This window comes from Fukomys damarensis, unplaced genomic scaffold (assembly GCF_012274545.1).
Source record: "Fukomys damarensis isolate Sample0158 unplaced genomic scaffold, DMR_v1.0_HiC HiC_scaffold_39, whole genome shotgun sequence".
Lineage (NCBI taxonomy): Eukaryota > Metazoa > Chordata > Mammalia > Rodentia > Bathyergidae > Fukomys > Fukomys damarensis.
In genome coordinates this window covers 107,979,702-107,996,275 of record NW_022900951.1, presented here as the reverse complement: position 1 = coordinate 107,996,275, position 16,574 = coordinate 107,979,702, and the positions used below count along the sequence as shown (strand labels likewise).

At 40.4% G+C, this 16,574-nt stretch overlaps 1 long non-coding RNA gene across 7 annotated transcripts in view; it reads left to right on the top strand.

Moving 5' to 3' along the window:
* LOC104854971 overlaps positions 1-16,574 on the top strand; it is a 119,035-nt gene that overhangs the window by 48,866 nt on the left and 53,595 nt on the right. For 6 of the 7 annotated variants that reach the window (XR_004515848.1, XR_004515851.1, XR_004515849.1 and 3 more), the window contains exons 4-5: positions 4,034-4,192; positions 8,612-8,771. This is a non-coding gene — a long non-coding RNA (uncharacterized LOC104854971). Of the gene's footprint in view, positions 1-4,033; positions 4,193-6,491; positions 6,618-8,611; positions 8,772-16,574 lie in introns of all 7 variants that reach the window. The other variant, XR_004515850.1, reaches the window with a different exon arrangement.

Sequence of the window (16,574 nt, the reverse complement as noted above, 5' to 3'; positions counted from 1 at the left end):
GTAAATCTTCAAGACCATGGACTTGGCAGTGCTTTCTTGATTATGCTGCGGAAAGTATAATCAGAAAAATGAAGGATCTGACCTCATCATAATTTAAAGGTGTTTTTCACTGAAGGACATAATGAATAATTCAAAGGGGTAGCTAGCAGAATAAGAAATTACATGTCCAAATCAATTATCCAAAAAAGTACAAATACTCAATATACTGGAGAACTTTTATCTCTCAAAAGCCAAAAGGAAATACAACTTTAAAAAATAGTCAAGGAAGTGAAGAGACTGCCAGCAGAGTGGGAAAAATATTTTGTCAGCTACTTCTCAGAAAGACGAATAATATCTAGAATATATAAACAACTCCAACAGTGACCCCCCAATAAAGGACTCAATCAGTAAATGGGCAATGCAAATGAGTAGACACTTCTCAGAAAAAGAAATGCAAACGGCCAATAAATGCATGAAAAACTGTTCTACATCTCTGGCCATTAGGGAAATGCAAGTTAAAACAATATTGAGTTTCCATCTTATTCCAGAAAGAATGGCTACCATCAAGAAATCAAATAAACATAAATGCTGGTGAGGTTGTAGGAGAAAAAAGAACCTTGCTGAATGTAAACTAGTATAACCACTATGGAAATCAGTATGAAGATTTCCCAAAGAACTAAAATTAGAAGTTACTTTCAAAATAGCTATTCGCCTTCTAGGTATCATCCTCCAAATTTAAAGATATATCATATTACAATGATACATGCATACCCATGTTTATGGCTGCAAAATTCACAATATCTAAATCTTGAAAAAATGTCTATCATCAACAGATAAATGGATAAAAATGCGGTATTTATATACAGTGGAAGAGTACACAGCCATAAAGAAGGATAAACTTGAGTCTCTTGTAGGAAAATGGATGCATAATGTTAACTGAAATAAATGAGACACACAAGCTTAAATATCACATGGTTCCACTTATATGAGAAACCCAAAGTATAAAGAATTTAAAGACCAAAATAAAAGAGAACAGGAAAAGTGATTTCGAGCTTTTGCAAATGGGAAAAAGGACCAAGAGGTGGAGGAAGGGAAGAGGAAGTAAAAGGAACTAAGTTGTATTATGTAATATAGCAACTGCTTATGATGAAAGTAGTCATGTTGCAAACATAGTAATAAAAATAAAAATTAAAACAATTAACTTGAATAGATATTTCTCCAAAGTAGTTTTACAAATGCCCAATGAACATGTGAAAAGGTAATAATATTAGTTGTATACATATACAAAGGAAAACCATCTCATGTTGTCATTTCACATGTAATAAATTGGACCTTTTTAAAAGCCTCCCAAAAGAAAAAGAGGAGTATTGGCAAGGAGGTAGAGAAAATGGCATCTTGTACAGTGGGGAAGCAAATTTGTTCAGTTGCTATGGAAAACAGTTTGTGATAATTTTTTAAAAAAATAAACATGGAATCATGATATGAACTGGCAATTCCACTGCAAAGTGTATACCCCAAAGAAATGAAAACATGTAATGGAATAATTACGTCCATATTTATGTTCATAGTGGCACTACTAACAATAGCCAAAAGGCAGACCAAAGCCAAATATCTATCACTCAATGAATGAATAAATAAAATGGGGTATGCATACACAAGGAATATTATTCAGCCCTGAGAACAAAGGAACTACTTATTAATAGTGCATGAACTTTGGAAGCATTGTACTCTGAAACAGGCAAGTGGGAAAGGCCGATTCTTATACAGATTCAATTTATGTGAACTCCCTGGTAGAGGTCACCCCACAGGGACAAAAAGCAAAATAGTGTTTGCTGGCAGGTAGGCAGGTTGGGAGGACAGGAACGGGCATTGTCTACTTAGTGGGTTCAGGGCTTTCTTGGAGGGAGTAAAATTCTGTGGAACTAAACAGAGTTAAAGCTGGTGAATGTAGTGAATGATATTGAATTGCACACAGGGAAATGAGTACTCTTATGATACATGGATTTTTACCTCAATTTTGAGAAGTAGCAATATTTGTAAACATGTTACTGGTCCTCCTAAATTGTTATTTTGAAAAGCACTTAAATTCTCACTGAAGGACACTTACTTTAAGAAGAATTTGAATAACATTGTTTTCTGAATCTACATATGCATAGGGAAAAACAACAATACATGGCACAACAGTTAGTGTGACTGTATGTGTGTGCATGTGGTATTGGGGGTTCAATCCAATGACAGCTTTTTGAAAAAAATTCGCTCTCTCCCTCCAGGTCACAGGCGTGGCTCCAGCTAGTAATGGTCATGGCAGAGGCTTGAAGAATGTTGGATTGTAGACCAGTATCCCCCTTTTGCCTTCCCCTCCCAAGGACATTTTAAAGATGCTTACTTCATCTCACTATGACTGACCTGACAAATGCTCTTTCGAATTTCTTCAAGATCCAAAGTGAAATATAAAGCACTAAGCACTAGAAACTGTATATTAATATGAATATATGGCCATGATGAATACAGTGCAGCGAGGGCTTGTGTAAAGTGATACATGCATACATTTATATCTAAGAGAAATGAGCATGTGTGGTGTACATAGGTACAACTTTGTAAAAACGTGATTTTTCTGCATACACAAAGTTCTAAAATCTGTATGTTTGTGATCTTGGTCAGTGTTAGAGGCTGTATTTGTATACATTTTTTTGTATATATGTAAACAAATATTAATAAAAAACTGCAGCTGCATTTGAGTGGTATGAATACATTTTCCTTTAACTATTCTCCAGGAGCACATTACAGTGCCTGAATATGAAATATGCCAAATAGGGATAATTCTATTGAAAGTTCACTTTCATTTACTGTGGCTTTTAAGTTTCAGGAGGATCACCTGATGTTGAAGGCCATTTTGGGCTGCATAGTTAAGTCAAAGCCAGCCTAGAGTACATAAAGAGAATCTTGCTAGGTAAAACAACAAAAACAAAACAAACGAACAAAAAACCAAATTGGAATTTATGGTAAAAGTTTTTTCCTGCTTCTGCAATACTGGAGCTTAAATTTAGGGCATTTCCACTATGTCATATCCACAGGAATTTTTTTTCTCTCTCTCTTTTATTTATTTATTTATTTTTTGAGCCAGGGTCTCACTATGTAGTTGAGACTGACCTGGAACTCACCACGTAGCCCAGGCTGGTCTCGATCCTCCTGACTCAGCCTCCCGAGTGCTGGGATTACAGGAATACACAACCATGTCCAGCTATGTTATTTTATTTATTTTTTTTTTGTCTGAGTGTACCTAGGTTCCTGAATTTCCCAGACTGTCCATGAATTTGCAGTCATCCTGATTCAACCTCCAGGAGAGCTGTGATTATAGGAATAAGATACTCCAAACAGGTATAGGACAGAAACTTGAGAATAAAAAAAAAATTATGACAATGTCAAAACCTGCTGGGAACCAAAAGTCAAAATGTTCATTCCAAAATGCATAACTCAAAATAAGTCAAATGCAAATGTACTGTGTTCTTTCAATGTCTACTTAGAACTTTGTATGTATTGAAAGAATGGGAGTAGATATACAACAGATGATCACTATGAAACACAAAGTTTTATGATGGTGCAAAACTCTTCAAGAGTATATGGCTATTTCCTGAAAATTTTCCACGCTCAATGCCGAAATTACCTGAGAAAATGTAGGAGCTCTCCCTAATTGGAAAGAAAAACGCCTGTACACAGTAAACATGTAGAAACCAGGGATAGCCCACTTAAATGTGGGAAAAGGCTTGGACATTAACGGATGATTCCATGGAACCCAGCTGATCTCTCCCATTGTTACCATGTACACTTTCAATTACAGGTGTCACTCCAGGGAAGACTTTATTCAGCCTGGAGTCCACCAGCTTCACCTAAAGTCAGTCTGTGATGAACACGCAAGGCCTGGTGCTTAGGTCGGAATGTGGAGTAGGACTTCCAGGGAACCTAGGACTTGTGTCCCCATGAAAACCAAGACCCCAGAGCCTGGATCTATTCTTCATGGAGCCCACAATCCTGAGTATTTTATTTTCCTTCCTAGGCATGCAACCCAGATGTTTGGTCATCAGTGCCAGGAGACAATGAGATGCTGTGATGATGGAGAGGAAGCCCTGGAGGTGCAATGTTGGGTGAAGAAGAACAATACTGGGAGACTTGGTCCTCTGAAACGATTTTGGAAGAGAGAAGCTGACTGATGAAGGTGGGCGGCTTTGATATCACTTTTATAAAATTTTTAAAGTGTTCATTTTATTTTCCTATTGTTGTAGCTTGGGATACAACAGGGGCCTTGCCTATGAAATCTATGGCTGACACCAAATTGGAAGCAAAAGCAGTGTTGTAATAGTGCAATATATTTTCTTAGGATTAATTATTTTTTATTGAGTGTATTGGTACAATCTAGGTCTACAATAGAGTTACATTCATTACTGGGATCCTGTACCTTCACATGACAGGTCTGGGTTCTCATTTTTTCCCCTTGTCCCTGCCCTCCCTCCACCCACTCCTCCCCTCCCCATTTACAAACTCTTTATTTCTGTTTTTACATTTTTTCATATTTTTCCTTTTCCCTTATTTCCTTTTCCCTCCCCTACCTTCCCACTTTCCCTACAGCTTTAGCCCTTGCCTTCCCATTTCACACTTTTAATTAATTATCCCATCGGGATCTTGTGTGCTATTGTAGTTTTTCACAGCAGAGAAACGATTCGGTATTTACACATGTGTGTGGAATATATTTTCTCTAATTAAATAAAGCAAGAAGTAGCTGGCCCTAGTGTCTTTCTCAATTGGGCGTTTTTTTCAAATGTGAAAGGCGGAGGGAGAGCACATGGCTGTGGGCCGGTTGGGTCTCCTGGAGCAATACTGCCATCGCGCGGATAACGTTTCATAAAGCCGCATGTCCTCAACTGCTCCTCTATAAAACCTCAGCAAATGAGGAAATCAGGGTTTGCAGATAGACCCAAGCCAAACTGACTTCGCGTTCTTTTGCTCTATGATCACTACCTGGAATACAAATGTAGAGTGTTGGGGCCCAACTCCGACACTGAGGGACAGGACTGAACGTGCCACTGGCACCCGGACTGTCCCTGTCTTCGTGTTCTCACTCGGCCGGAAGGTGGAACCGAAAGCCCATTGCAGCGTGGCATTACGTAAAGGCCCAGGAATAAGCCCTGTCAGTGGCAGGCAGAGGACTCAGTGCCCTCAACAGCCCACTGCTGCGTGAGGGGGTCTCTGGTCCAGTCCTGCCCAGAGGAACCTAGGCCACGCCCCACGACTTCCTGTCATGGCGGCTGCTGTCAGGTGCAAGTGCACTCCAGGTCCTTTATTTCCACCCCAGGGTAGCGCTGCCAGGTAACTATGGTCCTCTTGGGGCTTTAGCAGGAGGCAGAGACCCCAGCCTGAGCGAAAGCCAAATTTTAGTTCACTAGAAGCAGGCTTTCAGTAACCTCTGGATTAGATGGGAGAGGAGTCATGGCGGTGGGGAAGATGAAGTGATTTCCGCACGATGGCAGTAGTGCGCCGCGCCATGGTGAGAGTGCTCCCCTCCCGCCTTACGTGTCTCAAAAAAACGAAACGGAAAGGTAAAAATACTAAGTGCTTTCTCTGAAGAACTAGAATTTATGGTACTAGACCAAGGTACAGCTGGCACAGCACTGAGAGTGTAGTGAATGCCACTGAATGGCACACAGTAGCTGGGGAAATGTTACGTCACGGGAATGTTGTCTCACTTTCAAAAAGTGGCAGTGCTTTGGAAGAGATGCGAGTGTTGAAAAGCAGTAATTATTTTTCAAAAATGATCAAATTGCTAGTGCAGAAAACTTGCTTTATCTTTTATGGTATGAAAAACCAGACATGGTGTCATATGCCTGCAATCCCTGCAATCTGAGTGGCTGAGGCAGAAGCATCCTCAGGTCTAGCCCAGCCTGGGAAACTTAGTGAATTAACTAGGCCCAGTCAGGTAATGAAAACAAGAAAATGGGAAATGTGTGAATATGATGGCCTTGGGTTCAGTCCCTAGTACTGCAGGGACAGTAACAAAAATGGCATGGAGAACATTGCTTTATAGAAGTACATGCTGTGTAATAAGCACAGGAAGACTTGATCATACACAGAACAGGTATGTTTTTCTGTTACTGGGGATGGACATGAAGCCTATCATACTGAACCACATTATAAGTCTTTGTTGTCGTTGTTTACACTCATTTTTGTTACTTTTATTTTATTTTTTTTCCTCATTTCGTTTTTTGGTACATTTTAGGTATACATTACAGTTACATTCATTATTGGGATCTTGTACCTTCTTTACATGACATTTGCACTCCTTGCTAAACTTTTAAATTGTCCAGAATGGGCTCAAACTTTATATCTTCCTGCCTCAGCCTTCTAATATTGTGATTTCAGAGGTTTTTCCCACCTCAACACATTTTTAAATGTGCCTGTCTTTTTCTTCCTGGGGTCGGCCTGACACATGGTTTCTGCTTCATAAATTCTGAAATGTGCAGAGTGAAATGTAAAAGTCAAAGCACTCCAAACTCTGACAAAGGTGGTGTATGAGGCTGCTGCTAAGGACTGTGAAAAGTGACGGACACCTACAAGGGTATCTGAAGAGAAATGAGCATGTGGTAGCGGTAGGTGCATCTAATTCTACAGAAATTCAAAATTTGCATGTTTGCAATCATGGTTAGTGATTAGCGGAAGTGTGTAATTGGTTATGAGGATTTGTGAGAACGTGTTTCCATGAATGCAAACAGAAATGTGTGAATAACCTTAGCTGTATGTGAATGGTGTGACTCCTCCATGTCCAAGTGTTGTGAGGGTTCTGTCAGGATGGCTGATTTTGAGAGAAGCACAAGATCCACAGTTCTCTTCATATAAAATTTGAGAGATGCCAGTGTTCTAGGGTTCCCTCTAGCTTTTGTTTTCGTTCTTTGGAGCGTTAAACGTAAACTTTTCGGAACTCTCATGATGCTCAGGCATGAACCCCCAGGTAGGTCTAAAAATCAAACTTTGGGATAAAAGCTCTATTCTTCTTGTGCGAGGCTGTGAAACAAAGGCCTTTGTATTGATGTGCAGCACAGACTTTTTCATTTTGAGACTGAATTTACTAGTTTGCATGATTTGGAATCATACTTCCTCAGCCTCCCAGAAAGCTGAGACTTCAGACATGTAGGAGTAGGATAAAAATTGGAGAATAAAACACTACCAAGTTGAAAGGCTATGCATGTATACTTTTATAAAATATCTATAGCCCATATTTATATAAGTATATAGGGAGACAAATCCATAATCATCGATATAGATACTAAATGAGAAGTTAATATTTGAATAGAACATAGAAGTGAAAAGCATTGCAGATGTCAGTTTGTATAATACTGAGTTTTCACATATTTTATGATAATGTGAAAAAAACCCTGGAAATGAAAGGTGAAAATGTGGAATCTAAAATGCAATGAGGGCTTGGGTTTTAGCTCAGCGGTTCTGACACCCTGCACTGCACGCACAAGAACCCGAGTTTAATCAGTCGTAGGAAAAAAACAACCCAAAACGGGTAACTCAAAATAATTTAAATGGAAATGTATTGTGTTGTTTCAATGTTTATTTTTTTAATCTCAGTGAATGTATTGGTACATTGTAGATATACAGTACAGTTACATTCATTATTGAGATCTTGTACCTTTACATGATAGATCTTGGTTCTCATTTTTCCCCCAATCCCTGCCCTACCTTAACCCCCTCTTCCCTTCCCTATTTACAAATACTTTATATCCAGTTTTTCATTTTTGCATAGTTTTTCCTTTTCTCTTATTACCCTTCCTTCCCCTTTCCTTGCTATTTCCCCCACACCTTTAGCCCTTTTCTTCCTATTTCACATTGTCAATTATATCATTAGGATGTTATGTATGGTTATCAATTTCTTTTTAGAACACTGTCTTTATATACTGTAAGAATGAAGGTAGACATAAAAAAGATTATCATTATATAATATAAAGTTTTGTGATGGTGTGAGACTCTTGATAAGTATAAGGCTATTTAGTAAATACAATTTAAATGAAAGCGGATTGCAGAGTCTGTCTCCTTATACGATTGTCTCTAGTAGGTATTGGTACGATGGGCGTACACATGTGAAAGAATATTACTGTACAATATAAAGTTTTATGAATGGTGGATGTCTCTTCATAAAGAAATAGCTATTTGCTGAATTCTGCTGAATCTCCATGATTGTGCTATGAAAGAGAATTATTTGTAAGAGCTTTCTTGAAGTGAAACGAAAAACTCACTTACACAGCACACACATAGATACCAGGGAGAGGCCATTAATGCGCCAAAAGGCTTGTACATTAACAGATTATTCCATAGGATCAAACAGATCTCTCCCATTGTTACCATGTACACTTTCAATTACAGCTGTCACTCCAGGGAAGACTTTATTTAGCCTGGAGTCCACCAGCTTCACCTAAAGTCAGTCTCTGATGAACACGCAAGGCGTGGTGCCTAGGTCGGAGTGTGGAGTAGGACTTCCAGGGAACCTAGGACTTGTGTCCCCATGAGAACCGAGCTTCCCAGAGCCTGGATCTATTCTTCATGGAGCCCACAATCCTGAGTATTTTATTTTCCTTCCTAGGCATGCAACCCGGATGTTTGGTCATCAATGCCAGGAGACAATGAGATGATGTGATGATGGAGAGGAAGCACTGGAGGTGCAATGTTGGGGGAAGAAGAACAACACTGGGAGACTTGGTCCTCTGAAACGGATTTTGGAAGAGAGAAGCTGAGTGATGAAGGTGGGCGGCTTTGATATCACTTTTATAAAATTTTTAAAGTGTTCATTTTATTTTCCTATTGGTGGAGCTTGGGGTACAACAAGGGCCTTGCTTATTAAATCTATGGCTGATACCAAATTGGAAGCAAAAATAGTATTGTAATAGTGCAGTATATTTTCTTAGGATTAATTATTTTTTATTGAGTGTATTGGTACAATCTAGGTCTACAATAGAGTTACATTCATTACTGGGATCCTGTACCTTCACATGACAGGTCTGGGTTCTCGTTTTTTCCCCTTGTCGCTGCCCTCCCTTCACCCTCTCCTCCCCTCCCCACTTACAAACTCTTTATTTCTATTTTTACTTTTTTTCATATTTTTCCTTTTCCCTTATTTCCTTTTTCCCTCCCCTACCTTCCCACTTTCCCTACACCTTTAGACCTTGCCTTCCCATTTCACACTGTTAATTAATTATCCCATCGGGATCTTGTGTACTATTGTAGGTTTTCACAGCAGAGAAACTATTCGGTATTTACACATGTGTGTGGAATATATTTTCTCTAATTAAATAAAGCAAGAAGTAGCTGGCCCTAGTGTCTTTCTCAATTGGGCGTTTTTTTCAAATGTGAAAGGCGGAGGGAGAGCACATGGCTGTGGGCCGGTTGGGTCTCCTGGAGCAATACTGCCATCGCGCGGATAACGTTTCATAAAGCCGCATGTCCTCAACTGCTCCTCTATAAAACCTCAGCAAATGAGGAAATCAGGGTTTGCAGATAGACCCAAGCCAAACTGACTTCGCGTTCTTTTGCTCTATGATCACTACCTGGAATACAAATGTAGAGTGTTGGGGCCCAACTCCGACACTGAGGGACAGGACTGAACGTGCCACTGGCACCCGGACTGTCCCTGTCTTCGTGTTCTCACTCGGCCGGAAGGTGGAACCGAAAGCCCATTGCAGCGTGGCATTACGTAAAGCCCCAGGAATAATCTGTCAGTGGCAGGCGGGGGGAGTCAGTGCCCCTAACAGCGCACCACTGTGTGAGGGGGTGTCTGGTCCAGTATGGCGCAGAGAAACCGAGGCCACGCCCCACGACTTCCTGTCATGGCGGCTGCTGTCAGCTGCAAGTGCATTCCAGGTCCTTTATTTCCACAGCAGGGTTGCTCTGTCAGGTAACTACCGTCCTCCTGGGGCTTTAGCAGGAGTAAGGGAGCCCCTCATGGAGCCAAAGCCTCATTGTAGTTCACTACAAGTAGACCCTTTGCCAATGACTTGTTCAGTTGGGAGAGGAGTCGTGGTGGTGGGGAAGATGAAGTGATTTCCGCAGGATGGCAGTAGTGCGCCGCGCCAGAGTGAGAGTGCGCCCCTCCCGCTTTACATGTCTCAAAAAAAACGACTCCCAAAGATAGAAAAACTAACTGCTGTCCTTGAAGAACTACAATTTGTGGAACTAGGCAGAGGTAAAGCTGGCACAGCACTGAGCATTTAGTGAATGCCACTGAATTGCACTCAATTTCAAAAAGCGGCAAAGCTTTGAAAAAGATGAGTGTGCTCAAAATCATTAATTATATTTCAAAAGAGATCAAATTGCAAGGGCAGAAAACTTGTTGTAACTTTTATGGCATGAAAAAAAAGGCGTGGTGGCACATGCCTGCAATCCCAGTGGTCTGGGTGGCTGAGACAGAAGCATTTTAAGGTCTAGCCCACCCTGGGAAATTTAGTGAATTAACTAGGCCCAGTCAGGTAATGAAAATAAGAAAATGGGAGGTACCTGAGCATGATGGCCTTGGGATCAGTCCCTAGTACTGCAAGGACAGCAACAAAAATGGCATGGAGAACATTGCTTTATAGAACTCCATGGTATATAATAAGCACAGGAAGACAATCATTCATAGCATAGGTATGTTTTTCCTTTGCTGCGGATTGAATCTTGTTTCACACTGAACCACATCATGAGTCATTGTTGTTGTTTTTTATACTCTGCTAAAGTGTTAATTTGTCCAGGCTGGGTCAAACTTTCCAGGCTCCTCCCTCAGCCTTCTAAGTGTTGTGATTTGAGAGGTTTTTCCCCACTCCCTTTTCCTCACTGTTGTTTACATTGTGCCAGTGTTTTTGTTCCTGGGGTCGGCCTGACACATGGTTTCTGCTTCATAAATTCTGGAATGTGCAGAGTGAAATGTAAAAGTCAAAGCACTCCAAACTCTGCCAACGGTGGTGTAAGAGGCTGCTGCTAAGGACTGTGAAAAGTGACTGACACCTACAAGGGTATCTGAAGAGAAATGAGCATGTGGTAGCTGTACGTGCATCCAATTGTAGAGAGCTTCAAAATATGTGTGTTTGAGATGATGGTTACTCGTTAGAGTAAGTGTGTAATTGGTTATGAAATTTAGGAGAACCTATTTCCATGAATGTAAACAGAAATGGTTGAATAACCTTAGCTGTATGTGAATGGTGTGACTCCTCAATGTCTAGGTGTTGTGAGGGTTCTGTCAGGATGCCTGATTTTGAGAGAAGCACAGGATCAACAGTTCTCTTTATATCAAATTTGAGAAATGCCAGTATTGAAGGGTTCTCTCTGGTTTTTGCTTTCGTTCTTTGCAGACATTAAAGGTAAACTTCTAAAACCCCTCATGATGCTCAGGAAGGTCACCCTGTTTGTCTAAAAATCAAATTTTGAGACAAAATGTTTTTTCTTCCTGTCCAGGCATTGAAACAAAGGCCTTTATATTGATGTACAGCACATTCCTTTTTATTTTGGGACTGAATCTAATATTTTGCATAATTTGCAATCACACTTCCTCAGCCTCCCAGAAAGCTCAGATTTCAGACATGTAGCAGTAGGATAAAAATTGGAGAATAAAACACTACCAAGTCTTAAAGGTTATACATGTATACATTAATAAAATGTTTATAGGCCTTGTTTATGTAAGTATTTAAAGAGATGAAAGCACATTTATTGATTAAATTATTAAATGAGAAATTAATATTTTGAATGGAACACAGCAGTGAAAAGCATTGCAGATATCAATTTTTATAATCCCGAGTTTTCTCATATTTTATAAAGTGAAAACCAACCTGGAATTGAGAAGTGAAAATATTCAATCTAAAATACATTGATAAAAAAAAATCTAATCATTGGCCTGGGAATTAATGTAGTGGTTTCTTTTGCCTTGTAAGCAATAGGACCCAAGTTCAAGCAATGGTAGTTTAAAAAAAAAAACAATGTGTAACTCAAAATAATTTAAATGCAAATGTATTGTGTTGTTTCAATGGGTGTTTAAAACATTGTGTGTATATATTGAAAGAATGAAGGTAGACAGAAAATATTACCACTATATAATACAAATTTTATGATGGTGTGACACTCTTGATAAGTATATGGCTATTTAGTAAATACAATTTAAATGAAAATGTATTGCAGAGTGTACTTATAGCATTGTCTGTACGTATTGGAACAATGAGGGTACACTTCTGAAAGATTTTCACTGTACAGTAGAAACTTTTATGACTGGTACATGTCTCTTCATAAACACATAGCTATTTGCTGAATTCTGTTGAATGTCCGTAACTGTGTTATGAAAGAAAATCTGTAAGACCTGTCCTTAAATGCAAACATAAAACTCACATACACAGTACACACATAGATATCAGGGAGAGGCCACTTACTGAGGGAAAAGGCTTGAAAATTGAAGGATGATTCCATGGGACCAAAATGATATCTCCCACTGGAGTATGTACAGTTTCAATTACAGTCGTCCTCCAGGGAAGACATTATTCTCACCAAAAGTCAGTCTCTGATGATCACACAAGGCCTGTTCCTTAGGTCAGCGCGTGCAGTAGGAGGACCAGGGAACCTGGCATTTCTCTCAGGATGAGAGGCAAGCTCCCTGGTGCCTGTTATTCATGGAGCCTACAATCCTGAGTATTTTATTTTCCTTCCTAGGCATGGAACCCTGATGTTTGGTCATCAATGCCAGGAGACAATGAGATGATGTGATGATGGAGAGGAAGCACTGGAAAGTGTTCATTTTATTTTCATATGTCTGGAGCTCAGGACACAAAAGGGGGCCTTGCCTTTTAAATCTAACACTGATATCAAATTGCAAGCAAAAGTATCATTCTAATGGTGGAACACATTTTGTGGAATCAAGCAAAGTAGGAGGTAACACATGTTGTACAGTCTGTAGCAGTGCTCCTTTTTTGCAAACGCAAAAGGCGGAGGGAGAGCATATGGTTGTGGTCTGGTTGGGTCTCCTGGAGCAATACTGCCATCGCGCGGATAACGTTTCTTAAAGGCGTATGTTCTCAGCTGCTCCATAAAACCCTAGCCAATGAGGAAAGCAGGGTTTGCAGATAGACCCAAGCCAAGCTGGCCTCGCGTTCTTTTGTTCTAAAATCACTACCTGGAAAACAAATGTAGAGTGTTGCGGCCCAATTGGGACACTGAGGGGCAGGACTGAACATGCCAGTGGCATCCGGACCTGCCCTGTCTTCTTGTTCTCACTGGGCTGCAAGGTAGCACCTAAAGCCCATTGCAGCGGGGCATTACGTAAAGGCCCAGGACTAATCGCTGACTGTGGCAGGCAGAGGAGTCAGTGCTCCCTAAACCCACCGCTGTGTGAGGGGGTCTCTGGTCCAGTCCTGCCCAGAGGAACCGAGGCCACGCCCCACGACTTCCTGTCATGGCGGCTGCTGTCAGCTGCAAGTGCACTCCAGGTCCTTTATTTCCACCCCAGGGTAGCGCTGCCAGGTAACTACCGTCCTCCTGGTGTTTTAGTAGGAAGCAGGGAGCTCAGCCAGGAGCCAAAGCCGAATTCTAGTTTCCTACAAGTAGGCCTTTTGACAACGCCTGGTTCAGTTGGGAGAGGAGTTATGGCCATGGGGAAGATGAAGTGATTTCCGCACGATGGCAGTAGTGCGCCGCGCCAGGGTGAGAGTGCTCCCCTCCCGCCTTACGTGTCTCAAAAAAACGAAACGGAAAGGTAGAAATACTAAGTGCTTTCTCTGAGGAACTAGAATTCATGGTACTAGACCAAGGTACAGCTGGCACAGCACTGAGAGTGTAGTGAAGGCCACTGAATGGCACACAGTAGCTGGGGAAATGTTACGTCACGGGAATGTTGTCTCACTTTCAAAAAGTGGCAGTGCTTTGGAAGAGATGCGAGTACTCAAAAGCATTACTTATATTTCAAAAATGATCAAATTGCAGATGAAGAAAACTTGCTTTAGGAGTTTTGTTTTGGAATACCAGGCGTGGTGGCAATGCCTGCCATTAAGGCAATCTCTGTGGCTGAGGCAGAATCATCTTAAATCTGGCCTGGGTGAGAAATTTAGTGAATTAGCTAAGCCTGGTCAGATAATGAAAACAAGAAAATGGGAGGTACCTGAGCAAGATGGCCTTGGATTCAGTCCCTAGTACTGCAAGGACAGGAAGAAAAATGGCATTGAGAACATTGCTTTATAAAACTACATGCTGTATAAGCACAGAAAGACTTTATTATACCCAGCACATGTATGTTTTTCCTTTACGGGGGATTGAACCTAAAATATTTCACACTGAGCCACATCATGAGTCATTATTTTTGTTGTTTATACTCCTTGCTAAAGTGTAAATTTGTCCAGGATGGGCTCAAACTTTCCATCCTCCTGAGTGAGCCTCCTAGTGTTATCATTTGGGAGGTTTTTCCCCACTCTGTTCTCCTCACACATGCTTCAGTGTGCCTGTCTTTTTCTCCGTGGGGTCGGCCTGACACATGGTTTCTGCTTCATAAATTCTGAAATGTCCAGAGTGAAATGTAAAAGTGGAAGCACTCCAAACTCTGCCAGTGGTGGTGTAAGAGGCTGCTGCTAAGGACTGTGAAAAGTGACGGACACCTACAAGGGTATCTGAAGAGAAATGAGCATGTGGTAGCTGTACGTGCATCCAGTTGTGAAGAGTTTCAAAATATGTGTGTTTGCAATCATGGTTAGTGGTTAGGGTAAGCATATAATGGGTTATGATGTTTAAGAGAATCTATTTTCATGAATGTAAACAGAAATGCATGAATAACCTTAGCTGTATGTGAAAGGTGTGACTCCTCCATGTCCAAGTGTCATGAGGGTTCTGTCAGGATGCCTGATTTTGAGGGAAGTACAAGATCAACCGTTCTCTTCATATAGAATTGAGAGGTGCCAGTGTTCAAGGTCCTCTCTAATTTCTGCTTTCATCCTTTGAAGCCTTTAAAGGTAAACTTCTAGGAACCCTTGAGATGCTCAGGCAGGATAACCCCAAGTTGGTCTAAAAATCAAATTTGAGATAAAATGTTTTTTCTTCCTTGGGAGGCAGTGAAACCAAGGCCTTTGTAGTGATGAACAGCACATTCCTTTTTATTTTGGGACTGAAGCTCTTAGTTTGCATAATTTGGAATCTGACATCCTCAGCCTCCCAGAAAGCTGAGATTTCAGACATTTAGCTGTAGGATAGAAATCGGAGAATAAAACACTAACAAGTCTAAAGGCTGTACCTGTATAGTTTTATAAAATATCTATATGCCATATTTATATAAGTATATAGACATAAATAGATTTTTATTGATTAGATTATTGAATGAGAAGGTAATATTTTGAAGAGAACACACAAATCAAAACCATTGCTGATGTTAATTTTTAAAATCCCGATTTTTCACATATATATGATAATGTTAAAGACAACCTGGAAATGAGAAATGAAAATGTCCCATCTAAAATGCAATGATGCCCTGGGATTTTCTTTAGTGGTTCCACCTTGTGCCTTGCATGGACATGGACCTGAATTCAATCAATGGTACCAAAACAAAACAAAAGAAAAAAAGCCATGAAATGAGTATCTGAAAATAATTTGAATGCAAATATATTGTATATTTTCAATGTCTAATTAAAACATTGTCCGTATTGAAAGAATGCAAGGCATAGAAAAGATTATCACTGTATAATACAAATTTCATGATGGTGTGAGACTCTTGATAAGTATATGGCTCTTTACTAAATACAATTTAAATGAAAATGTATTGCAGATTTTGTCTCCTTATATCACTGTCTCTACGTATTGGAATAATGGGGGTACACGTGTGAAAGATTATCACTGTACAATATAAATTTTTATGACTGGTGGATGCCTCTTCATAAAGAAATAGCTATTTTCAAGACTTGTCATGTAGAGGTACAAGATCCCAACAATGAATGTAACTGTACTGTTTCCCTAAAATGTACCAATAAACTCAATTAAAGCTGCAAAAAGAAAAAAGAAATAGCTATTTGCTGAATTCTGTTCAATCTCTGTGACTATTCTATGAAAGAGAATTCGTAAGAGCTTTCCTGAAGTCAAAAGAAAAACTCACTTACGCAGCACATTCATAGATACCAGGGAGAGGCCACTTACTGTGGAAAGAGGCTTGTACATTAAGGAATGATTCCATGACACCAAACTGAGCTCTCCCAATGGAGTATGTACACTTTCAATTACAGCTGTCACTCCAGGGAAGACTTTATTCAGCCTGGAGTCCACCAGCTTCACCTAAAGTCAGTCTCTGATGAACACGCAAGGCGTGGTGCCTAGGTCGGAGTGTGGAGTAGGACTTCCAGGGAACCTAGGACTTGTGTCCCCATGAGAACCGAGCTTCCCAGAGCCTGGATCTATTCTTCATGGAGCCCACAATCCTGAGTATTATTTTTTCCTTCCTAGGCATGCAACCCGGATGTTTGGTCATCAATGCCAGGAGACAATGAGATGATGTGATGATGGAGAGGAAGCACTGGAGGTGCAATGTTGGGGGAAGAAGAACAACACTGGGAGACTTGGTTCTGAAACGG